Here is a 21629-nt window from a genome sequence, read left to right on the forward strand (position 1 = left end):
GGGATTGTAAGTAATTCCCATAGAAGTCTGACTATGGTTGCATTTAATTAGGAGCATTAACAAACACAAAAAATATTCAGGAAAAAAACAAAAATGTAGTTGAGTACATAGTTGAGTATCAAGACCTGTTGTGTGAACAGGTCTTGATTGTTTGTTAGAGTATAACAAACCTTTGAGGCACTAATGGAGCAGTTGGATATTGGGATTATATAGTCTCACTGGAATTTATTTGGAGGTGTGGGAATAAGGGAGGTTAGGATAAATGCATGCCACACTTTTCAGATTGTTGTTTGATGAAACAAATATGTACCTATATCTTTCAGCCCAGAAATTATGCATTGATTTAAGTTATATAAATCCTGGTAAAATACACTGAAGTTTGTGGCTGTAAGAAAACATTTAAAAAGATGTAAGTACATATTGCTTTAAGACTATTTTACTAATCTAACTTGTTAGATTAGATTGTTTGTCTACAGAAACAGAACTACCTTGCTTTAATTTTTCTTTAATAATTTATAAGATTACAAGAGCTTCTAGCCCTCAAGCCACAGGACCTGCTGAATTCCCAATAAGATTTTTTTTTTATTTTATATATCCATATTGATACTTTTATTATTATCATTTAACTAGTTTTGAAATATTTTATCTATTTACATATTATTTACACATTGTTAGCTATGTAAATGCCAGACATTTGGCCCAATATGTACATTTTAAAGTTCATGACATATGATTAGAAAAAGATTAAGCAAATCTGGCTTGTTTCGAAGGACTGCTGGGAGAAAAAGTCAAAATAAAAAGATGTAAAAACATATTTAAAAATAAAACAATACCATAACTGAATTAACCACCAGACCTTATACACAACACACAAGTAATTCTGTCAGAGGGAATGGGCCACCATTTCATCAAGAAGCCTGTGGTAGAATGGGAGGTTTGTTAAGAATGGAAATCCTAATCGATGAATCATAATTTGTGTTGACACATGGAGCATAAAATCAGCCAACAAAAGCATTCAGACTTTACTTATTCACTTTCAGCGCTGAAAGGAGACGCTTTTACCATTACATTTGAGAAGAGTTTCTAAAAAAGTCTATGAAGTAGGGATGTAGATATTCATTACATTGGAATCTCAAAGATAAAACAAGCTGTAAAGAAGCCAACCAAAACCGAGATTGACTGCCTTCCAGTTTTTACATTGGATACCTTGGTTACTCAGAAATAAGTTACAACCTTAAAACAAACGAATAAGAACAGGTGTTTATGTTTTTAAAATGAAAATTTAGATCAACCTACGTTAGTTGTAAAGTTTCCGAAAATTAATTTAATATTATTTTAATTTTAAACTTTGAATTCAGAAAATCTGACTTCATGGTGTCACTGAACGCAGCACCAGCCTCGTTTGAGTGATGAGATGAAAATACTCCAGCTCCCAGCGTACTTTGCGCGTGTGATATCCTGATGCGCACGCGCAGAGAGGCAGAGAACGACTCTGCTCTGTGTTTACGTTGAGATGCTCACAACAAAGGACAGCGCAACACGGAGAGGCTGCTCTCTAACATAACCCACCGTGGCTACAAATTTCTTTAAGCATTCAGTCATCTTACCGCGAAGAGAGACGAGACAATATCAAAATTTCTTATTGTCTTCCGATATATTTATGCATATATTTTAATTTATTTTATTGCGTGCTTTAATTTCTGGTCCACGAGCTCAGACGCGGAGAAATTAATGTGAAATTTCCTTCGGAGCACCACAAGACACTGAGCGAGGACTTCATCATCTGTATCCTAGTAAGTACACTGATTTATCCGAGTAAATATAACAGACACGGCAGCGTAGGAGCGTCCGGTTTATCCCTCTGTGTTTTCTGAGCGTCACCTGCTTTGTCCAGCCAGCCTCTTACCTCATTTGGTAATGTCCTATCACTCTGCTGGGAAGTCATCAGGCAGCGCTGCGGCTGCTAACTACTCGTCTCTGTCAAGTGTTTTCTACTCACAGACAAATGCACGAGTCTGCACCTGCTTTGATTTTTTATTTTTTATTTTTACAGGGTTGTGGTTATGGCTTCCTGATTTATTACATCATGTCCATCCTGTGCACTAAATCTGTGAACCTTTTGCAAAAAAAATTAGCAAATGCTTCTGTTTTTCATCCTCAGCATGATAATATAATGCTTTTATAAGGTGTAGATCTTTATGTAGAATTGTATTTTTATTGTCTGCTAGTTATTAAGCTGATTATTCGTTTATTATTATGTCATATATTGGTACTCTTTTTATTATACTATCATTGAATTGATCAGAAAGACAAGGTAAAGTTGCAGAAGGATATTGCTGCATGCAAAGGTTATCTCCTAACTCTTTTTTGAAGCAATTTGGAGAGCCATCTTACGGAACACGTCAGATGAAGGTTTGTGTTGGGTTGAAAAAGCCTCTTTTATTAATTTTGCAAAGCTTTGAATTTAAAGGTTACACAGGAATTCCTTTGGAGTTTTTTTTTTAGATGGAGGAACAATGTATAATTGAGCACATTTTTCCAGAAGTTAGCATTTCACACAGTTTGAACTTTACTCTAAAGGGCTCCGGTCGTGATGTAGGTGTTGTTAAAACACACGTTTGCACATTTTTTGGAGGGCGCGGGTCCTGCAGATCTGCATGGTTGGTGTCAAGAGAGTCTCAATTTCAGGGAGGAAACTGGAGTCGGCGGTGTCATGCAAGGGGGTTCAAGAGAGAGAGAGAGAGCTTGGATGTCCTAATGGAAGCTCAACGCTGTATCCTTAGTAACCCAGTCTGTGAAGACACAAGCAAGCCTCCCAACCCCAACATTGTGTGGACTGGCTAAGACAAAAAAAGGATTGTTTTGTTTTATTTCCTCATGTTTAGTCGGTTTCATTTAAATATATTCAACTCGACACGTTACTATGATCGCAGGATTCTCAAAGTATATCAAATACCTTTAATCAATTTTTATTTGATTGGGATTTCATGGAACAAAATCCAAAAGTAGCGCATAGAAGTGCTGGAAACCTACCTTGAGTTTACTAAACTGACAGGCTTGGTAAGCAGAGCTTTATTCAGACATTTAGCTACAAGACCATTGGTAATTCTGGAAGTGCAAGGAATCTCTGGATGCATGCACACCAGCCCTGTTTAGATGCTTCAGTCTAACTATAGTTTGTTTGCCTGAAAAGTCTTGTTGGTTTGGGGAGGTGTGAACCCGCGATCGAACTCTGATGTGGACCAATACAGCAAATTTTTGTTAGCCTAAAAACCTAAGTCTCAGTTCAGTTGAAATGAGCTCTGGTGAGGTTTCAATGGATATGTGAACGCCAAGCGAACTGGAGACCACTCCAAAGGAAAGAAGTCAACTGTAACCTGGGGGATTCTGGGTACATATAACCAAAACATTTTAGTTTCTCCCTCTAGCATTAGCAAGAGTAATGGCTTCTAGCCAACAACAAAAAAGAAATCTTACAGTAGCTGAAATCTGATGCCACTACATTTTTGTTTTTACATTTTGTGAAGAAAGAAGTTGAGTTCAGTGTCTTCTTCAGAGGTTTTCTTGTCTTTTCCTTCAATAGTTCTTGGTGTAGCGCTGCCACAGGCCAGGAGGTGAACTGGTTTTTCAAAGCACTCAGATCATTTGACCCAGTGCAGTGTGAAAACCAACCGCATCAGCTAAAGCAATAACAACTGTTGTCATTTTGGTCCCCAGTCGATTTGAGTACACCAAACGATAAGGTGTGAAAACTACACATCGGCATGAATACACCATTTTCGCAGTGACAAATGGTGGAGTTAGCATGATGCTGTGGGGATGCTCTCCTTCAGCAGGAAAAATGGAGCAGCCCTGGTGGAGGTTGTGAAAAAATTTGAAAAGTATCAATAATTCTGCAAGGAACTGTATTCATAAGGTTCATTTTATTATCTGAATTTTTAGACTTTGAACCTTTCACCACAAGTTATTGCATTTTTAGTCTGTGTTTGATGAAAGCAGATTACAATGCAAGCTTCACTGTATACAAAAACTTATGAGACTGTTTATTATTAATGAAAGAAAATCTGGTATTACTGCGCAAACTATTCCCAAAATCAATTATAACACATTTGTATTTCATGTTTCCTTGTTGTAACTTGTGAAGTTTTGATTATTATTATTATTTTTTCATTGGAATTACTATTTTTGTAGCTGCAATTACACGGACTGCAGCTGCTGTGAAAAACATTTATTCAGTAGATAAAAATAACTTATTGGGAGTTCCAGATACATTAAAAATGTAGCATCAGGTGAAACCTAATCAGGTTTCTGATCTCCACGCCCCAGACTCGGCGTCTGGCATGGCTGTGATGTTATCATGGACAGACCTAACACTCTCATTCGCACGTCAAAAAGAGCCCAAAAGCACATTTATTATGTCTCCATGGCCGCATCCAGTCATGATGACAGACTGATGTGTACACAGGCTGAAAACAGTGAGCCGCTGCAGCTTATTTGTAAATTAGTGAGCATAACGAGTAATGTTCCTACTTTTCCATCGGAACATTTTCCGTTAAAGCAACAATGAACAGCTGAGATTCCGGGTCATTTTCTGTTCAGCTGATTAAGGTAATGTTTGTTGCGCGAGGGGTGGTGGGGGGGTTGCACTAATCTCTGTGTTTGCACGTGCCTACGCTCTCCCTGGTTGTAATCGCGCTGACGGCTGAGCTGCAGCTTTGCTCGCGCTGACTTTTGAGAAGCTTGGCTCGCTCCACCCGGCCCCGGCTTTCTGCCCCGCGCCGGGCTGCCGAACAGGCTGAAGTTTGTCCAGGCAGGGGGAGAGATTACGTCTCTCATGGAAAGTGGGTCAGACAGTGGACACGATTTTATGGCCTTGTTTTCTGTTCAAGGTGGAGAAGGAAAGACGAAGGTAATTTTTCCATAATGTTGCTTCAGGAAGCTTCTCATGTTCTCCTGGTGTAAGTTCTCTTGTTTTGTGACTAAATCATGAGCTGTTTCGGCGATGGGTTTCTCCGTTGGATGCTGCGTGCCTTAATCTGAATTTATAGGCCCTGAAAAACACGATTTGTTCAGGCAGATACTTTGTTCTACTCTGAAGGCCTATCCTCAGAAAACTTCTTTCTCTGTGATTTTGCTTTTCCTTTCCCCCTAAGATACAGATTTCGGGTTAGGTGCTGTTACAGTGATGCATATAACTGTAAGAGTTCTTTGCAGGATAATTAACCTGCATATGACATGACACTGAGTACGGGCTGCAAAATTAATCTATCCACCCGTCTTCTCTTTGTTTCTCTTAAAAAAGATGAGAAAACAATATAAAAGGGGTAAATTAACTCTGGCCTGAAGAGGGTGTATGATTTAAGGCTGGGTTTTCTTGCATTAGTGTGTGTGAGCTAACAAATCAAAAATTTATTTTTTTAAAGGTTGTTTTTGCTCATCTTTAACAGGACTTTCTATAAATGAGACTGGCACTGTATGCATTGATACAAAAGTTTGTTTAAATATGAAAAAAAAGACTAATTTATGCAGAAGTATGCAGATGCTACACTGTCTGTGGGATTGGGAAAAGAACAAATCGTTGGATATTAATGTACTGTTTCTTTCCGGGCTTTATTTGGCTCATTTGCATATTGCACAATGTTACAATGGCACAGGAAGCATTTTTCATACTGCCAGTGCTTTTTAGCACAGTTCAGGTCAAAATACTCCAAGATTGAATGTTTTACCTGTAGATTATTTAAAGTGGAAATCATGTAAGACTTTATGTAAGACAAATGTGGATGGAAAAATCAGTCGTGACAGCCAAACTTTTTTTATTTCTCTTTGCAGATTTGGCATTGTGTGTGCACAAAGCAGTATCTGTGGGGACCTTCAGTTTCTGTTTGAATCATCATGTTTTGTTTTAACACAAACAGCTGAGCTAAAGCTGCTCTGGTTCTACAAAACAGGACTGTGGGGTCGCTGAGATCATCTCTGCGGCTTCCTTGTCAAGTTGTTTGTCAGAACGGCCCGATGCCGTTTAGCAGCTCAAGAAAACACACAGCCATGCAGCCGCGTTTTCTTATACGCAGCGCCGAATCTCTCAGAGGCCGTGTGATCATGCTCAATACCCATTTCCTGCCTCTCTCCCCAGCCTTCCTGTGTCGAATGAGCTTGAGTGAACGTCGATGATGAGTCTCACACACAGATTGGTTGAGTGTGGGACTTGTTGATGTCGTGACTTCCCTGCTCAGTGCTGCTGCTGCTGCTTCTTAGTAATGCACAAAGAGATACCAAGCAGCGTGAAGTAGTGAGCAGTGATTATTTTTACTCAACCAGGCAATTGCGGAGAGAATTGCTGATGTCTTAAGGAAAGTGTTTTGTCTTCACAATCCTTGTTTGTTCACTAATGTTTTCTATCAAGCCTTAGAGGCCTTCACAGAACAACTAGATTCACACTTACAGTAAATTACAAGTAGGTGGGCTCTATTTACCAGTCAGAGGATTTCCAAAGCAATTGTTTGGACTGAATTTTATTTAGTAAGATGAACGTTCCTAAATGACTATATATGTAAACAAGATTTTTACATATATAATTTGCTTTGGTTAAAGCTTAATCTTAATGCATAAGCTTAAATGGGTAACACGCAAAATTTGGGGGTTAATTGAGTATATTAACCACTAAATTGGATTAATACAAAACTACAAAAAGCTTTGAGTCATCCATCATTCCTTGATATTTTTAGATTTTTTTTAGATCCAGTGAATCACAGTTTGATGTAATCTTTTGATTGGTCCTGATCCATAGTTGAATGTCTTTCAATTCTTTCTTTATCGAAACAAAATACCAGTTACCAACAATATTACTATCGAGCCACATTTTCAAATCGATGCGTCATTAACATTAGGGATCACTATTGTATCTCTACATCAACTCATTTGACAATTTTTAGTTGGAGTTGTTTTTAATGGCTAAAGTTAGCCAAAAATAACACTTTGGCTCCAACCACTCCCAAAGGGTTTGTTTACATTTTCAAAACGAGGCGTCTTTTCCTTATTTAAAAAGAAAAAATCCAACCAATCCCTTTTATTTGGCTTCAGTCAGTTTGAGGATTTCATCACTTTTTGTCACAGATGTACATTTTGTACATCGAACGGTTAATCAGCAAATATCTCAATGATATATTTTATATGGCAAAGCAAGCTGGCTTATGCGTCAAATTGCCTGCTGAGGACTAGATATCAGGACTTTGTGTGTCACTGAAGGCTCCAGAGCCAAGTGAAGTCAGGAAGTCCTGCTGGGGCGGATGGATTTGACCTCTGAAAACTCATAGCAAGAACCTGGGATAAAATTAAACTTCCTGACAATAATAAACATTCAAATTCTTCCCAAGATGTAAGGAAAGAAAAGGACTGCAAGAAGCAAAAGTGATGTAACTGTAATTAGATTAGATAGTTTAGATTAGTTTTCATCATTAAGAACATATGTTAAGTTAGTCCCTTTCCACTGAAATGTCATGAGTGAGATTATTCCTTCATGCTACATAACTTTAATTTTCTTATATTGTTAAAACTTAAAATCGGGTTAAATATCAGCTTTTTCAGCTCAGCAATTAGTTACTGCGTTTCCTATACAAATGTGCACAAAACTTTGTCAATATTTCGCTAATGTAGTAAAAACACAATTTTGAGAAATGTTTCCATCAATTAATAAACGCAATAGAAATCACACATGAATAAGTTTCTTCATGCGATAATCATTAAAAAAACATGCTCCGACTACTTCATCTGGTTGTTGGTTTTGATACGACTGAAAAAACAACCTAAACCTAGGGGCAAAACTTCTTACTGAAATTACCACCTTTCCGTTAAGCAAATTTATTTTCATCTCTTCTCATGTCATCTGAATCTTTTCCTAAAAGACTCTAAAGTGGTTCCACGGGTCTCATTTTCAGCTATTTTAAATCATAAAACACTAAAAACTATGTCAAAAACCAATGATTAGAAATGTTTGAGTACACTCTGACCCCTGATGAGAGCTCTGCTGTCAGATGCTTTAAGTCCTGCCACAGTGCATGTTTTATACAATCTAGAGATGACACATGGCTGTTCAAGCAGTGCTGTGGGGACATACGTCTGCTTACGTAATGTGTAGCCTCTATCATCCTTGTCACTGTTATTTATTAGAGAAGCGTTGCAGCATGCAGCCGCTGACTGGACGCTGATACTGGATTCCTATGTATGAGGCTAAAAAGAACAGGAACATCATCTTTCATAGAAAACCTATAAGATTTCATATCCAGACATGTTTATCATGACATGCATCAGTGTCTGACTGCGTGCAACACACAGGCACCTGGGTGCTTTTACTGTAAGCCCGCACTCTGACTGTGTTATGATTTTTGTTTGTGCTGCTCCAAGACCTCGCTTATTTGTGTCATGTCCAACAAGACTGTTAGTTGTATGTGTGCACAGTATACCGCAGTCGGCGTTCTGCCCACTGAATCATTGATGAGGCTGTAATTCGAACCCTCCCCGCCGTCTGTCAGGATTGTCTCCTCCAGGCACAGCTCTCAGGAAAACCAGCAGGCAGCTCTTTTATGGTTACATTTACACCAGTCCTGTTTAGTCCACTTTAATTTAACTCTGTTTTGTTTGCCTAAAAGACCGGCCTTTTGGGGAAGTGTGAATCAATCAAACTCTGATACAGGCCAAAAAAGTGAACTGTGGTTTGCCTCAAAAACATAGGTCTTGACTTGGTTGAAGTGAACTATGGTGCGGTTCGAATAGATATCTGAACGTCAAGCAGACCGGAGACCGCTCCAAAAGCAGGAAGCAAATTGTAGCGTAGGGCATTCTGGGTTAATGCAACCAAAACAAACGCTTAGTGCTAGTGGGAGAAATGGTTTGTGTGTTTTTTTTTTTTTACCAATGACAAAAGGCAAATCCTACCACCGCAAAAATTCAACACCACTTGATTGTGTTTACATTTTGCCAAAAAGGATGTTGCTCTCAATGTCTTCTTCAAAGGTTTCCTTGTTGTTTCCTTCAGAGGTTCTTAGAGCAGTGCCACCACAGGCGTGGAGGGGAATAGGTTATTCAAAGAGTTTGGATTGTTAGACAGTGTAGTGTGAAAGGAAACCACACCAGCTGAAAATGTAACAAATGTTGCTACTTAGACCCCATTACAACCGAGTCTACTGGACTGTCAGGTTTGAAAACACCCTAAAACAGCTACAAGGGAAAATCGGCACCGGAAATTGCAAACAGAAACCTCTTGTTTCTGTCGCAGTCCCTCAGAAAAAACCTGTTCCTGAAACCTTTAGTGTAAATTGTGTCATACCTTTTGGCTATGTTCAAACATGAACTACGAATACATCTTCTTCTGACATCACAGGATGTATACTGATACTCTGACGTAAAATACCAGCAAATTAAATCAAAGTAAAATCCATTAATATCACTTTACAAACTATTCCCCCTTTGTTAGAATTATGTAGCTGGTAGCTAAAATAAGGTTCAACCAGAGTCAAGTCTAATCAAGACCAAACAAAGATTTTCCTTTTTGCACTTGATAGAGTGCAAAAATGGCAACAAGTTTCTTTTAACCTGCTATGTACAGCTAGAGAAAGTCTCTGGCATCTCATTGAAAAATATCTTAAACTGTTGGAGTGGTAAAGCTGGTGAGGTGTTGGAACTGTAACTTCAAACTACTTGCACAACTTGATGCCTTTAACTCGCTCATTCCTGTTCTACGCTGATTCATTTTGGTAGAATCTACCGGATGGAAATGATCACACACACACACCAAAAAAAAAAGAAGAAACGTTCACTCCAGCTCTACTCTTAATTGTTACTTCTTTGCATATTTTTTTGTCCATGAAGTATGGCATTTCAGATATTTTTGCTTGTTGCCTTATATCATTATTTCCGTGCTGGTTTTTATTCTCAGAAATGAGATTCATGTCTTCTTGTTTGACTGTAGAAAAATTTGCATGAGATGAATCCTAAGGTAGTCTGTTTCTTGGCACTAAGTAGGGTAATCTGTGCAGTAGACAATCCAAATCCTTTTTAGTAATGCACCATTTGTTGGTTCCAGTTCAAGTAGGGCAGCAAGTGGTTATAAGATGTAGCTTGTAAACATAGATCTGACAAGCTGAAGACAGAGATTACAAAAGTCATTAGTTGTTACTTTATGAGCTAATCAAAGTCAGATTTTGGAAAATCTGATTCAAATATTCCCAACATTATTCATAGAAAAATAGAAGCAGAACCACAAATGCTTTTAATTACTTTTCCTGAGCTGCTTTCATTAGCGAAGCGCAGCAGAGAGAAGGGAATGATTAGTTGACCTCAGTCATGAGTCAGATTCACCTCGTAGCTCCACAGATTCACACTCTGACGTCTGCTCTCATCCACTCGGCTGTTCATTCAGTCTGAAGGTGAACACCACGCCTCGGCCTCCCCCGCCCTGCTGGGGTCGTATTCTGGATCCTGGAGTCTGTGAAGATGCCAATCCCATGGAAGCTCCAGAGCAACCGTTAGTTTGTTATGAAGAGTTAATTTAATGCTCAGCAGGAATTTGGCACCAAAGGGTCTGACTCCAGTTCTGATTTTTTTGGGTCTAGAGTGGTTCCAGTGAGGACTATGAAAGGCTATGTCCTGATTGAATTAAGCTAAAGATGTGTGTTTTCTGGCTGTAACGTTGGGTTACTCTAGAGACAGAGTAGCTTATGATGCCACTGTTACAACCTAGTCGTTCGGCTCTGGTCCGCCTAAAAACCTAGGTCTCGGTTTGGTTGAAGTGATCTCTGGCGCGGCTCAAATGCCAAGCAGACCACTCGGCGCTGCAAAAGCACTAAGTGGACTACAGCGTAGGGCATTCTGGGTAAATACAACCAAGACAAATGCAAGAGTCTAACTCTACCAGGAGAAAGGCTCATGGTCTTTTGACAAAGACAAAAGAGACATTCTACAACTACTTAAATCTCACGCCACTCTATTTCTGTTTACTTTTTGAAAAGGAGGAAATGAGATCAGTGTCTTCTTCAGTGGTTTTTGAGTTGCTTCCTTCGGTGGTTCTTGGTGCAGCGCTACCACAGGTGAGGGGGTGAACAGGTTTTTCCAAAGGTTGGTTTGTTTGACACAGTGCAGTGTGAAAACAAAAGGCAGCAGATGAAAATTTAACAAATGTTTCCATTTTGGCCCCCAATCGAACCGAGTCTGCCGGACCATTAAGTGTGAAAACAAGCCTAAAACTAATATTAAGACAAACTAAAGAGATAAACGAATGTGACCCAATTTAAATATTATGTTCAGGCACTTTCTTACAAACCTTTTGCAAAGCTTAAATGTGTTCCTATTTATTCAGATGAATTTCTGAAAAATGCCAAAAAATGTTTTGAACAATTTTTCCCCATCTTTACTTGACCACCTTTTTACATTTTAAGCACACACTGAGCAGTTTTCTGTCTTACTCAAACACAAAGAAAGGAATAACTTTGACAGACCTCCAGAAGCTGTACCAGAGACACATTTAAAACATACCAAAGTTTGACTCTTTGGCAGCCAAATAATTTGTAAGTAAAGGTGGTTTGAAATATGTTTACAGAGCTGTAGAGAAACTGTTTTGGCAACAGTGTATTAGGAAGTGTTTCTGTTGTTTCTAGGAGTTTATGAGATCCCTGGTGTGACCTAATAGTTGGCCCAGAGAGCCCTGATACCACTGAATGTGGATTTCCTGTAACACTATGTTTTCATAAAAGTGGGGAGAGGGGGATCTAACTCCGCTCACATAAAAAATGACAAATGATCTAGGGATAATTAATTTCCTAGTTGCTGTTTTTGAGAACATGTGCTATGCACATCCAGAGCGAACAGGATGTGCATCAGTCATTTCCCAGAAGTCGACGGTTTTATGAACGTTTGCATTTATGGTGGTTGGACTTATGAGTGTTACAGCTTTTCTCAACTTTCAGACAAAACAGGATCAGTCTCCTGAAGACAGATTTGTTTTTTCGTGGGGTGGTTAATAAATCGTCCTCGTGAATTTAAGCTGCTGTTTTGGGTCAAATGTCAAGACGCCACCATGACGTATAGAAGCTGGATTAATATACATCTTATATTAGTTCTCAAGTGCTGAAAACAAACATAAAAATACTCCATTCAAGATATATTCCTTCGGCTTTTTATAACTAGTACTGCCTCAGGAAATACCAATGTTTTCAGTTTGGTCATCAAACAAAACAAAAGCAATACATACGGATGAGAGGATGTGATTTAGTTGTTACATGTTTAATCTCAAATTGAAATGTCCAAGTTTGAAGTTGGAAAAATTAACTCAAACTTATTAGTAGTTGAAATTCCAAGTGGATAAATGAGAGCTTTCAAACTAATTTTGACCTCAAATTCCAATATGGCTGACCTCCATTAGAAGTTTACTGATAGCTGGAATCACAAATATTTTTTGTACTTTAAAAGATTTGTATCTCATCCAATTTTGTACACACACAGAAAATATTGTCCAACTCCTGTAACAGCATGTTGCTAAATTTTTTTAATAGTACAGACTGCATAGAAATAGCTTATTAGCATACAATGCTAATAGATGTTAGCCTGATCGCTGAGCATAAAAATAGGGGAAGTTTATAAATTTGTCAACTGGAAACTGGAACATATTTAGTTTGGTTCTCATGGTGCGTTCACAGCAAACACGTTTTGAGCGTCAGGCGCGTCTGGTTTACATTCAAAGTCTATGTGGAGGTGCGTTTCAGAGCATCTAGAGTGCAGTGTGATTGAACCGTTTGGAGCATTTTGAGCATTTGATGTGTCAAGAGCGTCCAGCGGAAAAGAACGGGTAGAGCTGACTCATCTGACGTGCACTCAATGCGCCTCCACATAGACTTTGAATGTAAACCAGACAGGCGAAGTGCTAGGTGTAGGGCAAAATGTCAAGCGTCTGCATTCAGAGTGCACAAGTGTCAAACTTGAAGTGCTGGATGCATTTTGACGCGCGTAACGCGTTTTGGTGTGAATGCATCATAAGTCCTCACCAACACTTCCTGGTTGACTGTCATCCGCTTTAGTTCCACATAGGGAGATCAACAAATCTTCTTTACTGAACTTCTCATTTGTTTAATTTCTAAAGAAGCAAATATCAATCTGCTTGAATAAATATATCACAGTTAATCCTTCCTTATTTTCTTTCCAAATGGGGTTGTGAAAGACAAGAATGAGAACCCATAGTTAGGTACGGAAGTGAAACTTGTTACTTATTACTGATTAGAACCAGGCCTATATATATATATATATATATAAAACCTGAGTGAAAACAACATCACTGGATTTCCACTCCAGTCAAAGTTGCCATAGAAACATAAGTCAGTTTGGCCCTTTCTCTTGAATCTTGTCCTGACATTTACCAGCTAAATCTACTCCATCAGATTTGACCAACCCCTTACTTTTAAACAGGTGCAATCACACCATTGAAATCTCTTATTTAAAGTGAATTCACGTGGGAACGAACATCTGGTTGGGATGCATTTCTCTCCTGGTATGTCTTTGTTCTGGGTAATCAACAGAGGTTTGTTCAAACACCACCCAATAGCAGCTCCGCCTGCGCTCTGCTTTTCTTGGAAGTCAAGAATCGGTGGTGGGAATGACATCACAAGGATTTGATCATCGTCACGCTCACCAACAACACTGCCTTATATTGTACACGCACAAGGTTTTGATATTCTTACATGTATTCTTGACTTTCAAAGAGCAAAGGAGCATCTGCACTGAGAAGAGCTCAACAAAATGAACGTAAATGATAATAAATATTTTATTACTTTCAAGATAATCAGTACTCATTTGAAAAGCAGCTGTTTTGAATTTCAGGGCCTGGATTTATGAGCTTCATTTGACTTTACAAGATGGGAATCAGATTTTAGGTCTGATCTCAGTGGGAAAACACAGTTTTAGTTTTTGTAGCTGTAGATTTTAAAAATGGCTTCAGTGCAGAGCGATCTAAAGTCAGTGCACTAGAGACAATGTGTGTATGTTGTAATCAATGGAAAAGTGTGGCAGCCTTCTTTCAGCTGTTTGGTAGCAGTAATTGAATCTTTATGTTCTTGGTGAAGCGATTCGATTACCGTTCAGAAGAATCCGTTTCCCTTTTAAATCTGTACGTCTGTCCTTCGCTGCTCTCTTTTGGAGCATAAGAACAACGTAAGATTCTGTGGAAATGGCTTTCCATGCCTCACATGTTAGTTATTTTATTGTCTCTTTGTTTTGGTTTCATGCATGTGGTTTGGCATTTTGGTGAAAATCTTTGACATTTTCTCTTTGCATGTGATTTTCACCATAAACCCTCCTGGTGACGCACTTTGAGCACTTCAAAGTTCCAGCGTCTGCATACCTCAAGATTTAGTCATAAAATAACTTCAAGAGAATCATGTTTTGAAGTTTGTTACTGGAGTCACAATTGTCCACATCTCAGTGTTTTGAAAAGTGCATTTTTTTTCCTACTCTTTGATTCGTACAGAGGGTCTGGCCCCTCAGCTATTGGGAAATGATTGCTTCCTGGAGGTGAGGACTCTGTTTAAGTTTTAAGTTTTACTCATTCGCTGACATTTGGCCTTGTTCGACTCTATTAAGCTTTCCGGAAATGACCTGTGCTGTCTCCGCTACCAAGAGAAAAGTGTCAAGCTAAACGTTGATGTTAATTCAATATTTGGACCAACACAGACTGAACGGTTTCCTTCACTTCCAAAACTGCCATTTCTAAAACCACAGGCAGACTACAATTATTAAACAGTGCAGAAAATCGACTTCATCGTTCACAGCTACTTCTGTTTGCTGATTGGCCCGGTAGAAAATATACTGGAAAAATCCACTTTTTCTGGTAGAAAGTTGAGACAGAGAAGTGAAGGGAGATTTGAACCAAGTGGAATAGCGTAGAAAGGCCAGGCTGTCGTATTTTGATTTTGACTGGACTGCTACAATCACTATTTTAACAGATTTGATATTGTTCTATTCCTTTTATTTTAATTGATAAAGATAGATCTCCAGATGAAAGACATTTACTTATCAGTTTTAATGTACATCTCTGTCTATCGTGTCTTTCCTCATTTCCTGTTTTCCTTTGGATGGTATCTAACGAGACTCATGTAGTTTCCATTTGCATTCATCGACGTGCAAATAGAGGACCTCCTATAGCCATACATTCAGAGGAACAGCAGAAAACTCCTCCTGGGACCAGAGAGAACGAGAGGAGTGAGAGTGGAGAGGGAATTGGGACTTCCTGTGTACATCGACACGCTGACTCTCTGTAAATCACCTCCGAGCAGACCGAACTCCAGGGAGATATGTTGTTTTTTTGGATCCCATGAAGTCTATTTCAGAGTAATATGAACATAAAGATTTATTTTAATCAGTTCTCCATTTCTAGCTGCTGCACAGCAACACGTTAGGAATTCACCCTGATTTGTGTCCCTATTGAAGTCTCATCTGTCTGTGCACTTTAAGAGTTTAATTCATTTTTTGAACCATTTATTTTCTGTAACTGTGCAGCAGGCAGCATGTCTTCCTTTCCTAAAGCCCTCTTTTGATCCAAGGTTTCTCTGGGTTACACTACTGTATTTTATTGCACCAGCTTACTTTTAAGACTGGAGATCCGATGTAGGAGGAAAAATGATTCTGATCGTGTCCGGTTGGATTTAAGACGGTCACTATTTAAAGACAGCCGAACCCATAAAACATCTCCACATGCAAAGACGAAAAAAATTAGATTTAAAAAATGTAGGAGGTGTTGCAGCCTTGCTTCTGAGATCCAATTCACACCAGAAGAAGAAAGTGTGAGCAGGATGAAGAATTAACGCAAGATGTTTGCCAGATTCAGATTTGACGTGTTCAGGTTGCCAGATAACCACACTGGTAAAAACGGAAAGATGGCCGTTATTATTTAATCCTCAATTACTACTGTCATTGTCATGTTTTAGTTAATATGTGTGAAAAGAGAAAGGAAAGGTTAAATATGTCCATACTACAAAAAATGTTTTACTTTGTGCCTTGCTTTGAGTTTCTGTCCACATTTACCTTTTTTTCTGTCAGAGTGAATTACTAGTGTGGGAAACACTTCATCACAGTCGCTCATTAAAAATAGTGTTCTCACACATTTAGTCCTGAAGAAACAGCAAGCCTGCAATATGTGAAAAAAATAATTTTAGTAAATGTGATCAATTCTGTCTGGAAACCCATGCTAAAATAGAACGGGAGTGAGAAAGGCATTGGCTGGTTAATATTAAAACATACCAAGGTTTTTAAAATACTGTTATAATAATCGGATAGCAAAAGGGGCTCAATGAAAGACAATATATTTTACTGACATTGAACCAGGTGAAGCTAAAACTATGCCACCTGAGGAGTTATGGCTATAGAAAACATTTACAGACGAAAGTTTTTCTTCTATCTTAAGTCCGAAATGTGTGCATTTTGTTCCATTTTGGCTTAATTACTGTTCTGAGTATGTTGTTCTTTCAACAATTGGCCGTTTTTAAGTCTCCAGTTAACGATTAATCAATTGCTAAATCCATTTATTAGTTTATTTATTTTTTTCATTTCGTTTTTTGTCAAATTTTTGTTTTGAGGATTTTTAACACATACAAAACATTTTGAAAAATGTTACAGTTATATAATTTAAACGAGACAGTAGTTTAAATGAAACATGGAGAAAATGTTATTGGCTTGTATGAATACAAGCAAAAATCTGAAAACCTTTATCTGACTTTTACTTAACTTAGAAAGGTTTATCGAATGAAATGCTGTTGACTTAGGCATTTTTAGATTGGTGGTGGGATTTCTCAATTCCCGTCTCTGACCAGCTTGTTCTAATAGTTTTGTAATCTTCCACTTAAGGCCCTTGTAGTGGCAGCAATAAAAACAACATAAGAAAGTTCACATAAATAGTAATAATAATTAAAAAAAATGCTAAAAACAGCTCTAGTATCTTGACAACAGCTAGAGACGCTCATCCTCTTTCTGTGTCGCAGGGGAAAATGAAGTCATTGATTGGATCAGTTAAATCAAGAAGGAGACAAAATGGAAGGTAAAAAAAAAATGGGAAAGAGGATCTGGCATTGGGTTTTGCCAGATCCACCACACGGATCAGTTTCCGAAGCATCAGGAGTCCTATCTTCAACATGTGTAAACCAATCCCTCTCCTCTGACCCGGTCCTGTAACCCTACCCACAGACACCAGGCCCATCCATCAACCCACATCCTCGCACTCCTGTCTATCTGCCTGAAATTCTCCTTTTTTCAGGCAGAAAAAAGGAGAGTTCAGTGTGTTTACTGCTTCCCACTCTGAAATGGAACAAAACAAACAACAACAACAACAAAAAACACTCAACCGTAAATTGTAGGGTTTGTGCTTGAGTGTTGTTAGCATTAAACTGTTTTTAAGACCAACATCGAGCATGAGGTTTGTGGTCAGACAGTGTAGGCCTTCAGCATGATGTGCTGCATAATTCTCTGTCTTAAAGGCCATTCGGAAAACTTTTCCAAGAAATTGTTGGAAGCTTTCTGTTCCAAGACCGTCAGATTCCAAGATCCTTTTTAATACATCCTTTTCCGTTGGCAATAAATGTAACTGAATCTAATATAGGTTTGTTTTTCTTGCCCCCCAGCCTCTAATTAGCATTAAACCTCTAATCACCAGTTAGTTTAGAAAACTAACAAGTTCATTTTGGGAGCAAAAGACATGAATATGATTTGTTTTTTTAAAATCCAACACTCCATCAGTGAACATGACTCCAGCTCTGCTTCTGAAGGCAGCAGCTATAATCCAGTGGCGAATTGAAAGGCGTCACACTCAGATCTGGCTTCCAAATGTGACAATCACACACGAGACGGCCACTTAAGAGGTTTCTCTCTGATGAGCTGCAGACCTGGTGGCTTTCCCGCCACGCAGCTGCCGTTTGATGCAGGAAGTTGAGGGTTTGGAACCACAGCACTGACGTAGGACCGGCTCGCTTCATGTGGAGCTCCTCTCCTCTGAAATCCGCTTTAACTGGAGGTATTTCAAGCTAACTATAGATGGTTACACCGCCATTGAAGTTGGGATCCTGGGGTCTCTGTAGTAGTTTACAAACGTTTTTATCGATATGTCCTCTCACTAATTTAAGCCAAACATTCTTGCACTTGCAAAACGTGGAAATGGGAGAAGTTAGATCCAAACTCAAAAATTTTTTTTTTTTTTTTTTTGATGATACGACATACTTTTGGTGTTGACGTCAAAAAAATGTTGACAAATTAAAAAAAAACAAAAAAACTGAAATTTCTATTTTATTGAACCAATTTCTATTTTTGAGGTTGGCTCCAATTACTTATTTTGTAAAGTTCTGACCTACCGATTTTGGTATGATTTCTCTCTCAAACTATGTCAAACAGGGATTAGTATCATAAGTGACATCGGTATCACCTAAAATGAGTTATTTTTTAATATATCGGAATAGGTCCAATAATTGAAATTTGGTTGATATTAACCACCTGGCTATTTATTTCCACTATATAGCCATTTGTTTCCAGGGGAGTAGAGGAGGTTGGTCATTTAGTGTTTGCTTGTGATAGTGATGCATAAAAGGATTGTGGGAAGTTTAACTACGGTGTGATGTTGATATTGGCTCAGATCGGTGCATCCCTAAACATAAGATGCACTGATGCATAAGATCAGTGCATCTTATGTACTGATAAAACTGGGGGAAACCAGTTTTATTTCTGGTTGAAGAAAACTTTTTGATGCTATAACAAAGTTTATCCCAGAAAACTTGCTAAGTCCGGTGGTTGTGTGCTAGGGCAGTTATTCATCCAGCGGCCTGTTGGGTTTCTGAGTTAAAAAAATGTTTAAAGTTGACAGGAAATTTGAAAATATCACTTGATAATTATGTGTTATTGAAAGATTGGAAGAGTAATACCTGAACACCAACTATAAAATCTTAAAAAATGCAAACATTTCTAAAAGACTTGAACAAATAAGCAATGCTTAGCCTGGTGGGGGCACAAGTAAAGCCTGGTGGCCCGCCAGGCTTATAATACACACAAGATTTTATTTTAAATCATAGTATCGTACAGAGAGATCACTCTCTGTCACTGGAATTCAACAAATAATGACCTGCAAGTTCTTGCAAAATGACATTTACACAATTAAAAAAAAGAAAGAAAAACAGTGATTGTATCGTTGCAGTGATGCTTTATTACTTTTTTTTCTCTCCCAAAGACTTGTTTGTTAGTGTTTTGAGGTTAAGCACATGGCTTTTTATCCCCACTAAGCAACCTCAGTCATTGCACTTTACAAGTGGGACATGGTTCAAGTGGATTGGAAGTTTGAAAAAGGGAGCTTTTGTTAAAGGGGAGGTCTGCTGGATTCTTAGCAGCGGGTGGTTCTGTGGAGAAGCTGAGTTGCTCCTTTACGTTACATTGGACCTTTTCATGATCGGTCCAGCCTCTGAATGTGTTCACTGTAATGAATTTTAAGTCCTTTGACTTGCTGTAGAGACAAAAATTCAAAGGTTGCCTTAAAACTCGGAGTAAAGTCAACTTTGAGACCTAAATTAAATCAACGCTGACATGCTTAAAAACAGGACAGTTTACAACTTTAGGCTAAAAATAGGAAAACTCATGAACTCGCACTCTGTATTAAAAAAAAAACTCCTAACAAGTGGCGTTAAAGAGATAAAATAAGAGCTTTTAGCAAAAGGTAGCTGTCATTTTTTACAGTTAGGACATAAAAACTGACAGCTTATGACGTTTTCATTTTTCCTACACGTCTTGGGACTCCTTACAGTTATTTTTTATTTTACTTACTTAATGTTATTTTCTTTTCTTTATGTCCTTTTTCCGTGTTTCTGACATTTTATTTCAACATTTTATTTCTTCTTGGCCATTTCATACTTTTGCGGTTTTGTTCTTTTCGTAATTGTTCATCCATGACAACCGGTACTAAATAGGGTGCGTTCATACTGCACCCTGAAGTGACCCAATTCCGATTTTTTTTGACGTAATGCGACCTGTATCCGATCTTTTCATGGCAGTGTGAACAGCACAGGTCGGATTCTTTTTCGAATGTGACCCATATCCGATACGTATCCGATTCAAATGCGACCTAACGTCCATTAGACGTCCACTAAACCATGTCATTGTTTCTCAACAAATCTCACTATTCTGCGTCCTGATGCACGCAAGTGGGAAGGAAAACAACAACCATGATGGACTATATGAGGATTAAGTTGTTAATATGCTGCTCCGGCAGGACAACAACTTCAAATATGTAAGCTAAGCTCCACCGTTAGCCTCCATGTTTACTTCCGCAAACACTGAGCACTTCTTCTTTTTATGGCAGTTGGGAGAACACTTAGAACGCTGACGCTATTGCGCCCTCTACTGCGCATGCGGGACACTTTCAGGTCGTTTGCCCGTTCACACTGCAGAATGCATACAGGTCGCATTTACTGGCAGTGTGAACGGCCCCGGCAAAAAAATCGGAATTGCCAAAAAATCAGAATTGGGTCACATCAGGCTGCAGTGTGAACGCACCCCTAGATGTCAGCTCACATTTTGCTCTAACAAAATGTGGTTTTGTGACTAACAGATCATAATCCTTTCAGGAGGTCGCTCTATGCAGTACTGGTTTGATTAAGGGTTACAGTAATGAGAATAAGTAGTCAAAATATAATGAAGTATTAAAATAACTCCTAATAACTTGCTTTAATATATAGACAACAGACATATACTTTTTTTTCATAAATGTGAAACAAGCCTCTTATAAAACTCTGTTTTTTCTTAGTTTTGAGACCTAAATGAATACAGTTCATATTGACTCGTGCATGTTTTACGACTACAGACAAATTGTACTTAGATTAAGAGCAAAAAAGGACATTTGGACTGTAAGGTTTGTCTTCAAATCACCATATTTTTCTCGGTATGACCATTATAAATGTAATGTTTTTTACCATCTCAGTGAAAATGGGTTTTAAACTAACAGCAGACAGAAAACATCACATGATGTGATCGAGAATCGTAAAAGCGGCTTCTCGATCACAATACCTCATCTGTATGAGGTTTATGACCTTTGTGTCATAAATCTGTTAGCGAGGCAGAAAAAGAAAAGAAAAACAAAAGCCAGGTCGATTCATTTGTGTATTTTAATATTAACCCTAATGCTGACGAGGTGAGACGTTTTTACTACCAGAACCTGGCAGAACTGCCATGAGATAATTTCTGAAAGATTTATTTATTATTCACTAAAACAGCTGTCAAAACAATAAATCCAAACTTCTGTAAGAGGACTGTAGACATGTTGAGTCAGGCTAAAACCTTGATTTCCATGCTGTCAGACCCGGTATTGACACGCGCTTACAATCTGCTTTCCCAATCTGAATTTATAAGTTTCGCTTGAACTTCTAGAGCTCTGATGTCCGGACAAATGTTAATAGTTAGGTCAGAGAAGACTGTGTGTTTTGAAAGTCTGATTAGAAATATCTGAACAGGAATGGGCCGCACTGTCCTCTGTTTCCATCCATCTCTACCTTTTTTTTTCCATTACACTTTGTGCAGTTCGCCCAGATTCACGTCAGCGAAACACACGTTTGCTTCCAAGGACGCACGAACCT

The 21629-nt window shown here is 38.5% G+C and overlaps 1 protein-coding gene across 2 annotated transcripts in view; it reads left to right on the forward strand.

Annotated features, from left to right (window-relative positions):
• Positions 1 to 1487: 1487 nt before the first annotated feature.
• The window catches only part of peli1b (pellino E3 ubiquitin protein ligase 1b), a 46601-nt gene continuing 26459 nt past the window's right edge, over positions 1488 to 21629 (forward strand). Inside the window, exon 1 of one of the 2 annotated variants that reach the window (XM_007572923.2) lies at positions 1488 to 1793. The gene's annotated coding sequence lies outside the window, so the exon portion shown is untranslated. Of the gene's footprint in view, positions 1794 to 4774; positions 4910 to 21629 lie in introns of those variants that run through there. The other variant, XM_016661111.1, reaches the window with a different exon arrangement.

Source organism: Poecilia formosa, unplaced genomic scaffold (assembly GCF_000485575.1).
Source record: "Poecilia formosa unplaced genomic scaffold, Poecilia_formosa-5.1.2 Scaffold311, whole genome shotgun sequence".
Classification (NCBI taxonomy): Eukaryota; Metazoa; Chordata; class Actinopteri; order Cyprinodontiformes; family Poeciliidae; genus Poecilia; species Poecilia formosa.